We start from the raw sequence: 16461 nt of genomic DNA, 5'->3' as shown, positions 1-16461 counted from the left end.
GTTTCTTAGTTTCTTAGTAAATCGGCTATAAGGTAATTCTCCACCAGCTTACTTTCTCTCTGCTTAAACTGTTGCAACATCACCACTCCACTCGAGCTGGACTGTTACATTCAGATATGCACGTAGTCAGGCCTCACTAACGTGCACATATATACAGACTTATGTAACACCCGCACGTTCCCTCACATACACACTTATTAACAAAGGGAGGTCGTCTCAGGACATCTCCTCTAGTTGGACTCACAGTTTCACAAAATGCACAACAGATCACACTTGTTTTTCTCTAAAAGTACCATATGATGTCTATATAAGGAGAACTTTTGGGATTGTGGGGACTTGATATCATTTCCAGTAAGGTCTGTGTGACGTCATCATGAATAATATAAAAGATATGGAGAGCCGCCGCCCGGCGGAGATCTGTGGCTGTACGCTTGTCTTCCCATGCTTCTGTCTTAGAAGTGTGTAATAAAGATCACTATTCTGGCATCTACTGAGACCATGCAGTCGTTTGTCTTCTCCTCAAAACTCGAATCATGACAGAAGTTTTCTCTTTATATTGTAGGCTCTTTACCTTACAATATAAAGTGCCTTGAGATGAGTGTTGCTGTGATTTGGTGCTATATAAATAAAGCAGAATAGAATTAAATTGAATTCAACTGAACTGAATTGAAAGCACTACACAAACTATCAAAACCTATAACAAAATCTACTCTGTTATAATGAAATAAGCATCTTCAGCTACGATAAATTGGTAATATAAATTGCATTTCATTTTACCATATCAAGTTTCTACCAAACACCTGGATTCAGATTGAGTTGGCTTGACATATGTCCACTGGTTTCCTCCAGAAACAGAGTAACATAAATTTTGCAGGGTCTCTCTGCCAGTGATTTTCACATCATCCTCAGAGCGCAGTGCTGTTCGCAGTATATTGCAGCATTTTTATGGCAACCCACAGCCATTGCCCAGAATGTATTTTATCCTACAGTAGAGCACAGTTTTAATGAGAAACAGTATGTAACTGTCAGAAGTTGGCCGTATTCTTACAGCAGATTGTTACAGTGTTTACTGATGCCTTTCTTTGTAAACATTTTAATGTTTAGCAGATTCAGCTGATACTGTTTTCTCCACCACTGATCATTTATTAGTTGTTAAACACATTTCTTATGATACTGACTTCCAAAAGCAACTCTGACAATGATCTCTTTCCTCCATAAAGACGACATTTGACAACTTCCCCAGTACCCTTATTGAAGAACTTTGAAACCTCAACATGTATCATTAAAGCCCTTGTTTGACCATTAGAAAAGTTTAGTTTCTAAGGGTAGCCCTAGTAAGTGATATAGGCAATGCTGACCCTCACTAATTTCTGATGCACACTGAGTCATTTTGTTCAGGAAGCAGGCCTGAAACACGACAGACATAGCTCAGATCAGAAAAGACAAACTTGGGTTGTTCTTAGCACGTGTCCGAGGGGAAAGCCTTAGCTTTATAAAAAGCTAAGTAGCAGAAAGGACTCAAATGTGTTCCATCACTTGACTACTTGAATGTTTCTTCCAACCTGGGATCAGATTTATGAGTCATTTCAATTAAATCCACTGCACACTACATGCACTTGGGCCATTTTAATAATGGCGTCTGATTAGACTTTCCTTCGTAGAGGCGGTGCTTGATTGACAATTCCCTAAGCCTCCCGTTAATGTTGGACGGATTTTAATCATCTTTCATGGAGTCTGATAACTTCCAGTAATTCCAGTTTTAACGCACACTCACCTTCCACAGCCTTATCATGAGCAAAGGTTTCATCAGCCAGAATAAAATGAAACTACCTGCGAGGAGGGGCGAGCACAGCCAAAATCCTTGGTTGCCACGTTATATGTGAATAATTTAATGCCAGGTTTTTGTTCTCAGCGGTGTTCATGTGTGTGTCCTGCGATAGGTATGCACTCTCTTTCTGTGTGGGCTGTACAATACTTATTCCATTGTGAATGCCAACAATAGGCCTTTGATTGGGTGGTCATGTGGTTCTGAAGCTGTTCTGTTTCAGACTATATGAACCACACGTTACACTAACAGCTCCAGTGGCCTGGAGATATAATAAAATCTCATTTATTGGCTTCAAGATGAATAAATGACTTCAGAAATGACATCAGGGCGAATTTACATCTGTGTCCTCCACAGCCGATTCTTTTTTTGTCTTTTTTGGTTGGTCTGCATACCTGAGAGAGGTAATACAAGGTCAGACTGAGAGGGCTTTTCAGACTGATATCCCAACAGTAGGATATAGGTTTTTCCAGATAATGACTTAAAGTGCACTGCACCTGCTTCCATCAGATTTACATCAGATTTTGTTTTTTCAAGAACTAAATATAGTTTAGCCTGTGCACATCCACAAATGCATGTATTTTTGCTTTTCTAGTAGCGCTAGTAACTGAGTTTCAGCTCAGTCACATGAAGATTTGATTATGGAGCAGGGGAATGCAGTCTGTGAGTAATGAAAGTGAAATACTCTAGACATAAAGAAGAACATTTGTTTGTTGGCAGGAGCTCTTCCCTGCGTGGCAGTACACAGCCCACACACTGGACAGCAGGGGATACATCTCACTTGCACGTTGGCCAGTATTTAAAGTTTGTCTCGTAAGCATGAAGTCACAGCGGATATCGCTAAGCTCCCCTAAAATCATGCCTGATGAAATGTTCTATTATTATGAGTACTGCAATAGCAGACTTTCAGTGTGCATGGGAAAGATCCCATTAAAAGATACACAGTGGTATCTGGTTTGTTTTCGTATTGCAGTTTGTTTGGGTTGTTTGCATAAACATGAATGTAATACGGCAGCAGTTTTATTGATTCTGTGCATGCTAGTTAGTGTGAAATGGAGCCATGGAAATCTGCTTCCCAACTTCCTATGTGCTACTGGAAGGAGGCTGATGATGAAGAGGGAACTAGTATGGGAATAAAGAAATGAAAGAGCCTGAATTTAAAAAAAATAAGACTTTGATTTTTTTTTCTCTCAAGCATAGCAGGGCTGAACAAGAATTGTTTATTACACTGCTGTTGTGAATATTTCTCCTCGTGATTTATTTTCTGCCCATTGAGCTGAAAATGCAAATGATGGAATTGTCTTGTTTGCATGCAGATATATGGAAAATGTCTTCATTGCAGGTGCATTGCAGGGGAATTTGCTCTGCTTCTCTCATTTGCTTTTGGTACTTACAGAATTTAACGCCAAAAAAAAGCACCTGAGATTTAGCATCGTTATTCAAGTTTCACAGAAAAACTGATTAACCTTCAGGAATTAGTATCCATTTGAAAAAGGCTCGCTTCTTTCGTGAGGTCACTTCTTTTCTCTGTTTTTCATTTTGTTCAGCTTCGGTGTGTGTGTGTGTGTGTAGGCGTGAGTGTGCGCGCATGTGTGTGTGTCTCATTTCATGAAAGAGACAGGGAGCGAGAGGCAGAAAGAGAAATTGAGTAAAAGAGCTCCAGTTTAAATATAGGTCCTAATAGAATTTGTGTCTTTCCTCTTAGGCAAGCTGCCATTACCTCCCCCTTTCATCACTTTTCTCTCTCCCTTTGCTCTCCTCGGGGTTGATGCCACAGATAACTATTAAAGATATGTTTCCATTATGTCCCAGTAAGGCTCTGCTCATTTAGTGTGCTGAAGACCCGGTCAAGATAGGTCCGTGACCTTGATCGGTTCTGTGCTAACAAGGAGCGCTCCATAAAAGTATGATTTAACAACCTCCTATGTGTTAATCTTAAGTTGGCATTAAAGCATTGGATAATCACTCTATCAACATTCAGCCTTCAGTCCTTGGGAAGATAAAGCCTGAGCTGTATAGAGGAAGGTAAAGAAAATGGGATGGATAGGGAGGGGGTGGAAAAAACAACATCTATCTATCTATCTATCTATCTATCTATCTATCTATCTATCTATCTATCTATCTATCTATCTATCTATCTATCTATCTATCTATCTATCTATCTATCTATCTATCTATCTATCTATCTATCTATCTATCTATCTATCTATCTATCTATCTATCTATCTATCTATCTATCTATCTATCTATCTATCTATCTATCTATCTATCTATCTATCTATCTATCTATCTATCTATCTATCTATCTATCTATCTATCTATCTATCTATCTATCTATCTATCTATCTATCTAGTCTCTAATGCTGCCACAACTCCTTCATTCTGTCTTTCTCTATCTATCTCAATGACTAGTAGTGGTGTTTGCCAGTTTCATAAGATATCTAACATTTGTCACTTTAAAGGTCACATTTGCATAAAACCAACACCTCTGTGAAGCAATAAATTGGAATCTCTTAGCCTCATACAACTAGCATCCAAGGCATAGTTTCCAGTAAACGTGCAGATATCAAAGGTCAGTGCAAAAAACCAGATGAAACGTCTAATGTGATTAATTTTTTTCGTCTCTTTTCACCGTCCATACAGATTTATGTTTAGAGGCTTTGGAGAGAAAAAACGGTCATTGATGCTCAGTGTCAGTTGCAAGATGTTAAACAAGGTTTTAAGTCTGAAGGGATACAGATGGCCATCTACTGTGAAACACTACAAGTAATGATTGCACTACATGATTGGATAACTGGCTGAGGTGCATTAGACTGTGTTTACAGCATTAGTTGAGCACACGGTGAGGTAAATGCATTCCCCTTGTGGTGTTGTCATACCGCAGGACTATAATGTCACTAGACAGGCTGCTAGAGCCGTTCACGAGCGGTTTCACTGATGTTGGGATGAAGTCAAACGCATTAAAGTTCTCTTCCAGTTACCACATCTTTAAAACATTAAAGCTTTATGGGACATTTGTTATTGCTGAAGATAAATTAGATTGTTAACATACAACCTTCTTGACTCCCTTTATCAAGGAAGGCTTTCTTCTTGGATGGACGATCCATGGATAGGATGGAGCGGTCATATAAAGAGACTGGTGGAGACTGGAGGTGGCCAAGTAAAAGATGCTAAACTCTGGGAATGACCCAGATTCACTGGGAATGACCCGCATGGACAAGATTAGTATATATAAGAGGGACAGTTCAGGTTTGGAGACCAAGTTAATGAGGCAAAGCTGAAATGGTTTAGACATGTGCAGAAGAGGATATATTAGATATAGCATGTTAAACATCGAGCTGCTAGACAGGATAAAAAGTCATGAAATGCCTGATGTCATGAAGTTACAACGCAGGACTGCTGGGTGTTGGGGTGCATAGTGTGGAAAAATCTTCATGCTATAGTGAGCTACAAACTGCCTCTGGAATCAACATCAGCACAAAAACTGTGTATCAGGAGCTTCATGGCCTGGGTATCCATAGCTGAGAATTTCCTGCATATACAATGTGTAGGTGGTCCAGTACCTTTGTTCATACAGTGTATTTAGTGAAGAGGATGGAGATGGAAGAAGAAGAATAGTTGGAATGTTCAAGAATCTAAGACTAATGTGCACACGTTAGTGACAGTTTTATTTACATAGAGCCAGATCATAACAGTGGTAACCTTGGGGTGTTTAATGCAAAGACCCTAAAATATTAGAAATAAAGCAATTAGACCATCATCTATGAGCAGCACTTTGTGGGGAGGAAGAACTCCTTTCTTAAGAAGTAAGCCTGTCATATGAGGACAAAGTTCTCTATTATGATATTATGCTACTGTGAGGTCTTTAAGATATATAGAGATCATATTCCTTCAGGACTTTGTATTTGAGAAGAAGGATTTTAAAATCCACTCTAGGTTTAACAGGGAACCACTGAATAGATGCTAATGTGTGAGATATATGCTCTCTCCTTCTATTCTCTGTTAGTACTCTTTGATTTTAGTCCATTTCCAGATTAGAAGTAACAAATGCATGGACTGGTTTTTCGATAGACACACCTGAATATTTATCTGCTACAATACAGGTAAATGTTTTAGCCAAAATTGTATCCACAGCAATATGAAAGACTCATTAGTAGTTATTGAAAATGCTTGACTGCACTTCTTGGTACCAAGGGGATAAACCTTGGCACTAGTTGTTTGGTTTAGGGGCCAATTACTTTTTCACATAGGGCCGGGTAGGTTTGTATAGCTTTTTTCTACCTTAAATAAAATCATCATTTAAAAACTGCATTTTGTATATACTCAGATTATCATTACCTACCTAGTTTGTTACACAAAAGACACAAGTTTTGCCTCTGTATACCACTTCAGTTCATTTAAAATGAAACAATCAACATGCAATTGAAGTGCTTTCCTCTTCAATTTATGCGAGTTTACCAAAAACTGTTGGAACAGTTCTTTTTAATCATATTGTTGGAAAATGACTGTAATTTCAAACTGTTTACAGCTTTTCAGTGTAATTGGCAAAGAGATCACAAAGCAAGTGAAGGAAGCTATCATTAGTGAAAAATCTGAATAAACCTACAACAGAGTTTGCAAAAAAAAAAAAAAAGAGTTGACGAACAAACAATTTAGGTTCATTCTTAAAATGAATGAATGGCCAGTTCAGGAACACTAAGATGCCTGAAAGACTACAGAAGGAAAACAATGTGCATGGTTAAGAAAAACAACTCCATAACATCTAACCAAGTCAAGAACACTTTGTGGAGTTCGGCCTGTTATCGCCAAACTCTACAATCAAGAGATGCCTCCATGAATAGGCACATATGCCTGCCCGAACCAGGTCACTTGTGTTTGCTGATGATGAAGCTGCTGACAGAAACTAGTGGCTCCATAGTGTAATGCTTTACACATTTGCTTGGAAAGCAAACAGTTGCTGGAAAAACAACTCCCCTTATGGGTTAGGTCAAGACAGGCATTCGGCATAAAGACAAATCCAACATGCGGACCTACCCGCTGCAGTATTCTCTAATGACATGGGAACAGTTGAAAGCTGGTCTTCTGAACTGCTGATAGAAATAGCAGGAAGTGTATTTACTGCTCACATTCAGCTAAATGCTGCAAAACTGATCAGACATGTCACAATGCAAATTATGTAAAAACAATACAACTGCAATACAGATAAAAAAACATTTCCACTTCACTTACACTAGCATATATTGCACACTGCAGTGACGTAATATCCAAATACTCATATGGTAAATGGACTGGTTCAGCGCGTTTCACCTCAGAACACTCAATGCAATTTACACAACTTGCCTCATTCACCCCCATTCATAGAAGCACTTGTTCTATGTTCTTCCTATGTAAATGATTTCTATCTAACATGCACACACATTCAGTTACTCAAGTATAACTGGACGTTAAAGACTGGATCGAACCACCAACCTTACGACCAGCAGATTACATCAATACATCAAATACTCATCATCTTTGAAATCCTTTATTATATATATGGAAATATGAACAATAAATTACACATCCTGTAATTATCAGGACATCTGTGTTTATTAAATATGTTTTTCATCATTTTTTTTCTTGTTGTGTGAGCTAGATATCCAGTCAGGGAAATGTCAAAACAAGCCAAGTGAAAACATTTATCATCACCGAAATTAAATCATAAAGCATGTATTGCTCCATTAGCTAACTCGACCTTGCATTACAAAACCAGTGCTGCATGTCTTCACTGATGATCATCTTGCATTGATGTTAACTTTTCCCTGAGACATGTGCAGAGCCATCAGGACTGTGCTATTTCAGACCTTTTTCACAGAATTTGCTTTTTAAAAGTAACCACTCTGCCACGTGTCATGTTATTCATTCATTAATTCATTGCAGCAATTAACTAGTAGACTTTGGCAAAATGTTTCAGTGACAGACAAAACTGACATTTGCTGGATAAAATGAAAAATCCCTTTTTGTTGTCTATGTCTGTGTGAAATTAGTGAGTTATTGTTTTAGAAATTACACATTTCAAGTGGTAAATCTGTCACTTTTGTCCAGTATGTACACTGTGTACTATACATGTCTAGCTCAAGGAGCGAGTAATTAAAGGGGTTTGGGTGGGCTTGCATAACAAGCTGTCAGACTTGCCACCACCTGCCCCTTTTGCACTAGTAAGCTGGGAGATAATGGAGACATTTAGTACATGCTGCGTGTGTAGGCTGCTGTGAGTGTCGCTAATCCAGCACAGTTTGCTATGGTAAACAAAGGCAACTCTGCCCTGGGGTGGAAAAGCCTACAGGCCAACCCTCAGGCCTTTCCATTGATTCACTGACTAAACACTGTGATTTCACTAATGTGGCATTTACGACAACAGCACAGAACCCAAAATTGACCGACATTGTGCATTTCACCCACCGTCTACACTGAGCATACCTTTTTTTCCAAAACATCCAGAAACATTCACTGTGCGACATGCTTACTGTAAAAATTTCTTAGTACTTCCAGTCTGATAAACCGCTGTGCACGCTTCACAACTACATCTGTCAAACATTGTAGAAGGTTTCGGAGTGTCTGTGTTAGCCGATTACATTATATGTTTTAATTATCCGTTCCATTTATTTCTTTATTCCGTACACCCAGTGTCTACACTGCGATATTATCAACTCCTCTCAGACTGTGCAGTCTTTCACCATGTTTCTCTGCCTATGAATAGGCTGCAGTGCTGTTCATGTGTGTTTTTGCTAGAGGGGGCTTATGTCAGTGAATGACTGCTGCAGCTATGCTTTCTTTGTGTGTTTGTGTCCAAGTGTGTGCCTGACATAGCACTGTTCACATCCCCAGGGGGACCTTGCTGCCACAAGAATTCGTGCATCATAATACTTCAACAGTATACAAAATTGATGACCACAGGTTATGTGGGTCAGGCCAGAATGACGCAGCAGACATGCACAAGGGGGATGTTGACAGACAATGGCAGAGAGGGTTAGGCTGAACACACTGGAAGCTGTTGCAAACAGAGAAACATTTTTTTTTTTTAAATAAAGTAATATAAATGCTCCAATGTGATGAGTAAAACAAGACAGGAGAGAATAAAGGAGAAGGGGAGTACAGCGAGAGCTCTTGATGTTAGTATTTTTGTCATACAGTACCATCCTTTGTTTGCTCATCACACACTGCATCCGTGTGTGCTCCTTGTATTCATGTCAGAGCTAATTACAGGACGATGCTGCCAGTTGCCAGATCAGTAGTTAGAGGACAGAGCAGCATCTCAGCAATGTGCTTTCCACCCTACTGAGTTGCCAGATTTCTGAATGTCTTAATTACGCTGTATAGGCTTGCAGCAATGCCTCACCTTCTACATGTCCTCAAAAAACAATGTCACTATAGATTTCCAGAGTTGGCGTTCAACTTGGTGTGTTTAAACATTCATTTAAATGCTCGTAAATGTAGCTGTGAAGAATACAGCCATTAAACACTGAAGTTTTGCCCAACATTTTTATTATTATTTCAATCACATTTTACAGATTTTCCTCTGTATTTTTCAATAACTTTTACCAAATTCTGCATTCAGGGAGCAAAACAAAGATGTGATCAAAAGTAGTAGGAAAAGTTATGGGTCTGAGAAGCGAAGGGCCTGGATTTAGAATGACTTAAGCATTGTGTTATGTATTATCTTATGCTGTGCTGGAGGACTGGTTGGTTAATAAACAGAGTGGTTAATATTTATTCACAAAGCTTTTGATTCTAGGACTCAGCGAGTGCATCAATATAGTCGTAGCTAAGAAGAAGTATTTCACAAAGAAGTTCATGCTGTATTGAATACATATTACAGCAAGTATTGATTACATAATTTACACAGTTCCCTTTAACACCCTCATTACTTCTTGTATGGTGATTAAAGCTCCTATAATCAATATTTAGTAGACCATTAAAGGATGTGAAGATTACCTATTTGTAAATCATTTTGCTTGAAGTGACAAATCCAGAGACAATAACTGCTTAACACTGCATACAAAAGATGGATGTGGTGTGCGGGTCTGAAAATGAAGTCAATATGGATGTGCCTTAAATCTGCATTCTTTCTAAAAGCCAACAGTTGGCAACTCTTATTGTAAAAGTAAAGCCCATTTGTATATAAGTCTGTATGCTAGCTGTGCCCTCAGTAAATAATTTCACATTGCTCCCAAATGCTGGTTTGAGTGTAGTTTTGTCAGATTTCCCTACTCCTACTGAATACGACTTGATTTATAAGTTACAGTAGTTGGAAAAGATATAAAATCATGAAACTTTGAGCTGAGCCTTTTAGCCAAAATGTCTTGATTTTTTTCCAACCAGCTGAAGAGAGCGGTGGCTTGCTGCACTCTATGTGAAAGATGGATATTTCCACAGTGGTTTCTAAACTCTACATTTTGAAGCCTCATTGCTGGCCGAAAAGAACATATTTGGATAACAGCATGAGCCAAACATCAAGTTGCATTAGCTGATAGCATTAGCTAAGTTATCAGCTAATTAGTCATAAGTACCAGGCTAATAAAATACAAGAATTTCACTCACCAAAATTGCAGCGCAAAAGAGATCCAGGTAAATTTAAGCAGGGAACTACTGGCTAAATCAAAGTGGTCCTGTCACTAACTTGCCTCACCAAAGGCCAAACAGGTGAGCTATGAAGAAAAGAGCTCACAGTTCGTGTCAGGCTTTGATCATGTTAACTTTAACTAGATCTAACTGAGAAACCAAGACACACTGCAACCTCAAATCGTCAATCACAAGATAGGCCCACCTTAAAGCACACCACACTTTATTCTCCTTTTTATAGATTAGTTTGGTTATATATCAGTATTGAAACCGGCTGAACAGCGAGTGCAGACAAGAAAATGAACAGCAAAATGAGTGGAGAAGAAAAGCGATTTGGTGTTCAAGGTTGCTACGAGGAAACATTGTCAAGCCGGTTGCGGTGGTTTATGAGTTTGAATATGTGTGATTTGTTCTTGAGACCAAAAACTGTGATATGAATGCGGCTCATGGTTTGTTCGTGAATGTTATATGCCAGCCCTATAGAGTTCAGTTAAACATTGTTTCAAAGCCCATTAAAGGAAGAATTTGGATTATAGTGATATATTCGCTACTCTGAGACATCACAGTGCGAGTGTTACAACTTCAAAGTGGTGACTGCAAGTTCCACTGGCTTGAACACTGGGGTGCCATAGAAACCAAAGCAAAAAGAAAAAAAATCCTTCTGTGTAAAAAAAATAAAACCAGCCCATAAATCAGAGAGCACTGAACATCCTCAGTGAGTGTGTTGTCTGAGGATAATCTTTCTAACATCCAAAGAGCTCTGGCTTTTATCTGCATGCCCTTGTTCTTGGTTGTTGGCTTGTTTTTGACAAATGCCAGTTGCACCTGCAGGGGGTAGTTACAATCTTATGAAGACCTTTACAATGTTAATGCACCCCTGAGAAGCTTCTAATGTGCACTATTTTGTTGAGTCTGTGTCTGCGGTTTGTTGACAGCTCTGTTATAATTTGTTGAGGCAGTTCATGGTCTTATAATGGATTGCAGGGGGTTAAAAAGGGGCACCCAATATTTTGTCCACCTATCGTAATAGTCTTTAATCACACTTAAAGGCTATGCAGAAACTCTGCCATTTGCCTCATTTTTTTGTCTATGTGTACCTCTTTCTCTCTCTTTCTCTTCCTCTGTGTGTGTATATGTGTGTAATATAGTTTTCATCTTTTTGTGCTGTGTCTGGAGGGTGCCCAAGCAGGGAATTCATCATCCTAATACACCGTATATAAGCACTTGTTAAAACCCCAACACTGCATTTTTTCAATATTCGTTATAGTTGTAATATTACTGCTCCGGGTGCCTGAGGCATTTCTTCAGCCGGTCAAAGAGCATCATTGAAAAGCATGAAATCATGCAGAAGGCTATCTGGTGGAATTCCCAGATATGATAGAGAGGTTGGGAGTTCAGGAATACAGTTTTGCCTTGAGGAGAATACCAGCGCGTGTGTATCAATGGGTGAGTAACTGAATGGATTTTTATGCCAGTTTTGCAAGCACAAAACAGTGCATGCAAATCTTCATCAGTGTAACTGAGTCCATTATTACTGAGCTGAAAGCACTGTGCATAAATTCGGTGTATGTACCTTCATTCATTGTTAGGAAGTACACATTCATTACACAACTTCCAGATCACCTTGTAAGCCCATCTGGATAATGATCTCACACAAAGCTACAAAGCCAATAGCACGACTGTCTAAATGTTATTTCCTTTGATTTGTTTTTTGCCCTGTCTTGCCACACACACACAGACACACAGAGAAAGACCCTCCACACATTACCAATGTAATGAGATTGCTCAGCTCTGTATGGTAATGATGTTGTTCACTTTGTCGATGCCTCCACAGACATTGTAGTTGTTTGTTTGGTTTTATGGATAATAACCATTAAAAAAAAATGTCATCCAAAACACTGACAAGCCTTTCATCTGGGAAACTAGGGTTCAACCCCATGTGGTTTGCCAGGATGATGCGATCAAGTGCCTGAAAAAGAGATATAGGCATATAAAAAATGGCTAAGGTACATGGAATATAAAATTATATTTGGTATGCAGCAAACAAACAATCCAGAATAACTTGTGTTTCAATTGAAGCAACACTCGAAATATGGTTTCTTTGTATGTATATTTTTTTAGGGGAGGGAATGTGTACAGCGAGACATACCATATCAATAAACAGTCAAAATCTGACAAAACATGTCTATTTTCTTGTTATTGTTCCATACTTTCTACTGGAAAAAATGAAAATTTATATATTACTCAGGATTTAAGAAAAAGAATTATTTGATTGGCTGATTTTGCTCCCTGACAACCATAGATTGGCTTTATATGTATACAGCACACCTGTTCAAAAGATCAGTTTCTTCCATTCCAACCTCTCCACCACCATGGGCAAGACAAAACAGCTGTCAGGGTCAAGATCTTAGACATGCACAAGGCAATGACTGTAGAAAAAATGGCCAACCTGGCTGGAAATCCTCCTGTTGTTCAAAATCAATCCAAGATTTTCCATTTGTGGGAGTTGTCATGTTGCCCTTTTAGAGCCAAAGTCTGTGCACTAATGACTGTAAGTACTGAACATGAACACGAACACGCCCCTCTGCACTTTTTCTGTAGCTTAGCTGCTCCAGTTTTGACGGTATCTGCCCATGGGCTTACTGTGACTGACAATTGGTTAAATTAAAAGGTAAGTATTTCTATATTATCAAAAAGACACACAGCTTAACATCTTATAGTTCTACAACATCTAACATTGCTCTGTAGCTTCTGTTGTTAATTCTTTTTTTTCTCTTTTGCCTGTCCCGTTTGGTTCTTTAGCCGTCAGAATTGTTGTCTGAAAACCAACAAGGATACCCAATGGATTTACTTTGCCAAATGGATCATCGCGGCCTTGCTGTATTGGTCCATTTGATCGACCTTTGTTGTTATTATTTATTTTATTTTATTTTCAGTTGTTACAGATGGGACAGACATGACTGCGTTATAGGAAAGGGAGAAAGAAAGATGAAGGAAAAGAAAAACAGAAGGGAAGAGGGACAGTGAGAAAGGGCACTTAAAAAATCTCCTGGATTACCTGTTGAGAGAAAAAGAAGAGAAAACAAGCAAAAAAAAAACAAAGCAACATACTAAACACAACACCATAACGTTAATCTAGTTAAGTGTAAACAGCAGTAAATACTAAATATTGAATGTTGTTGTGCAGCACGCAGGACCGACAGCGCACAATGTCCTTTGAAGTAGCAGCCAATAAAGGTGTAGTTTATGTCTATGAACAGTGAACACCCGTGTGCACACCTGTGTGGATCAGCGCGCTTGTATTCAAAAGGTTTTCCCATGTAACGGTGTGCTAGAGGGTGTAGAGGGCCATAGCCCTGTCCCCCAGGGCATGAAGCAGGCATGGAGGAGATCCAGGCTCCAGACATCCAGAGGCCCCAGAGTGCGAGAGCCCAAGGAGGACCACCGGAGGGGCATCCGTGCCACCCTCCTGGGAAGAGCTGAGGAGAGCCCCAGACCCAGTAGCCACAGAGCAGAAGCCAGAGGGGGCTGCACTGGCGTGCCCGCCGGCTCTGCCGGCAGCCAGCTGTGCCAGAGTGAACCGAGCCGCAGGCCCAGAGGCCCGAAGAGGCCTAACTGAGCAACAGGCGCCAGGCCCCGCCAAGTAGCCACCGGGAGTGAGCTGATACATACCTGAGCACCCAGCCCTGGACACCAAGAACCACCAACGCACCGACCTCTGAAGGCATCAGTCACCGGCAGGGAGTGTGGTGAGGGGAGATAGGCCTCCATACTTTGGAAGGCCTGGGAGTTCCCAGAGAGGTGGAGTCTAAGACCCGACCTGACATATAGACACAGGCAAACAAGCACACAAAGACACAAACATGCATTCCCACCCTCATGCACACATATACAAATACTCAGCACTCACCCAACGTAAGTGGACATGTACACACAATCACACTCCCCAAACATACTCTATACCCCCAGAGTATAGAGTATAGAGGGGGAAACGGCACCTAGACCCAGGAGATGTTACCCTTTCCTCCGGGGTGGAGGCAAGCAGACCGCCCCAGGCTTCACAGCAGCAGGGAGGCCCCACATCCCAGATCCCAATCGGATGGCCAACACCTCCTCCCAGCCCCCCTGCCCTGCTGGCCAGCAGAGAACCGGGGTGTGTGAAGACCCCATACCTCCCTCCTCCTGCTCATGTGTAGTGTTGCTGCGTGTTGTTCTAAAGTGCATTTAAAAATTAATGTTAATTCTTTAGTTAGATTAGCCATTAGCATAGGTACTGTGTTAGAGGCTTGTTGCTAGCTAGATAGCAAGGCTACACACCTGTTACTCTTGTAATCTATATGTTTGAATGATTTGCACGCCTTAGTTTGCACACTCCACGGAAGCCTAGAGTTACTGTTAATATCAGAAATGTCTAGAAATGCAATGTTGTCCTTTGAGATTTTAACTTAAGACTGAGGATGAAATGAAACTGAAGATTTAAACAGTTTTACAGCCATTACGTTACCAGCTTTCTTAGGTCAAGAGGTTTAGAAAAACTAGAACCCTTCTTTTCATCACAGCTGTCCTGTGCCAGATGTTCTGTTGACGCACTGAGAGAGGTGTAATTTCAGAAACATCAGGAAGACTGAAGCTCATTGCAGTGCTCAAGCAAGACTCACAGTTTTCATCAGCAGCTCCCTCTTCATCAACAGTGTGATAGTCACCTTTTCTTTCTGTAATGCTCAAAGCCCTCACATTATCTTCATATAATGCATCCTCTCTGGTTACTCTGTTACAAAAAGCTCTGAATGACTTTATGGCAAATAATACACTATTGGCAAAACACAGTGTGAACGAATTCCAGATAAAAGTTTTTAGTTCAACATACATGTGAAGACCTTTGATTTTAAATCAGGTTGTATTTAATACTGTCAGAGAAAACCATGTCCTCTTCATGTAGTTGACTACATTCAGTGTTAAAAGCAGAAGCTGTGCAGGTCTGAGATCAGCAGCTGTCTGAAACACCAAACTGAGTTGTTGTTTATGGTCTTATATAGTGACACTAGTTGCATGAATGATTAATCCCTTTGACTTTTTGTCTTTAACTTTATCAGTAAACCAGCTCTAGCTTTCACTGACAGTACATCATGTGGAACTTTAGCCTTTGTACTTTTTACATTAGTTCATTTTGGAGTTACTACAAATAGTGAACACATAAAATGATTTATCTGTTGTCACTGGGTGGTGCGGAGGTCTGAAACTGAGGGCATCTCCTGTGATCACAAAGAGAAAAGAATCATGACGAATAGTTTTCCCCTTACATTTGAAATAAAGCTGATTGTATAGTTTCTTTGTAAACTCGGTACTGTGAGTGAGAACCTGAGTGGCTCTCTCCACTCCGTTACATATTCCATATTCCCTGTGAGGTGATGGTGCAGCCCACACCCAATCACAACAGTGTTGTCAAATGAACTATTTAAAAATATACATACATACATGCTGGCCGGGTCAAGGCCCTGTCACAACAAAGCAAGCTGCTATGGTCAAACTGCAAGACGCTAGGCCGACCTTGGAGATAAAAGCTACTGCTGAGCACAAGCACCCGCTCCCCGAAAGAGGGGCTGGCTGCCACATTCAAGCAGCAAAACCTAGTGAAGATCAATCCAAACGACCATGTTGCTGCCACGCAAATGTCCCAGAGGGAGGCCCCCTTCTTAAGACCCATGAGGTGGCCACCCCCAGGTTGAGTGGGCCCACATTTCAGATGTGAGGGGAACCCCCAAAGAGACATACACTTGCGAAATGACCTGCACAAGCCAGTGGGACAGCCAGTACTTAGACAGGGTTCTGCCCAGGATCCCAGAGTGGAAGCTCACCAACAGCTGGTCTGTTCGGTTGGGTATGCCATAGGGCAGCCTTTTGCCAAGCCGCCTCCTATTCCAAGCCCTCAGTGGAAGCTGTTTGTAGCTCAGTCGACTGGGACAGTTGGAATTCGGACAGGACGAACAGCAGGAACTCTGGGTTGGGCCGGAGTACCACTCCTTTCCTGTCTTGCA

The sequence above is a fragment of the Rhamphochromis sp. 'chilingali' genome (genome assembly GCF_963969265.1).
Source record: "Rhamphochromis sp. 'chilingali' genome assembly, chromosome: 2".
In the NCBI taxonomy this organism is placed as follows: Eukaryota; Metazoa; Chordata; class Actinopteri; order Cichliformes; family Cichlidae; genus Rhamphochromis; species Rhamphochromis sp. 'chilingali'.
Note: the sequence above shows the minus strand (reverse complement) of the source record.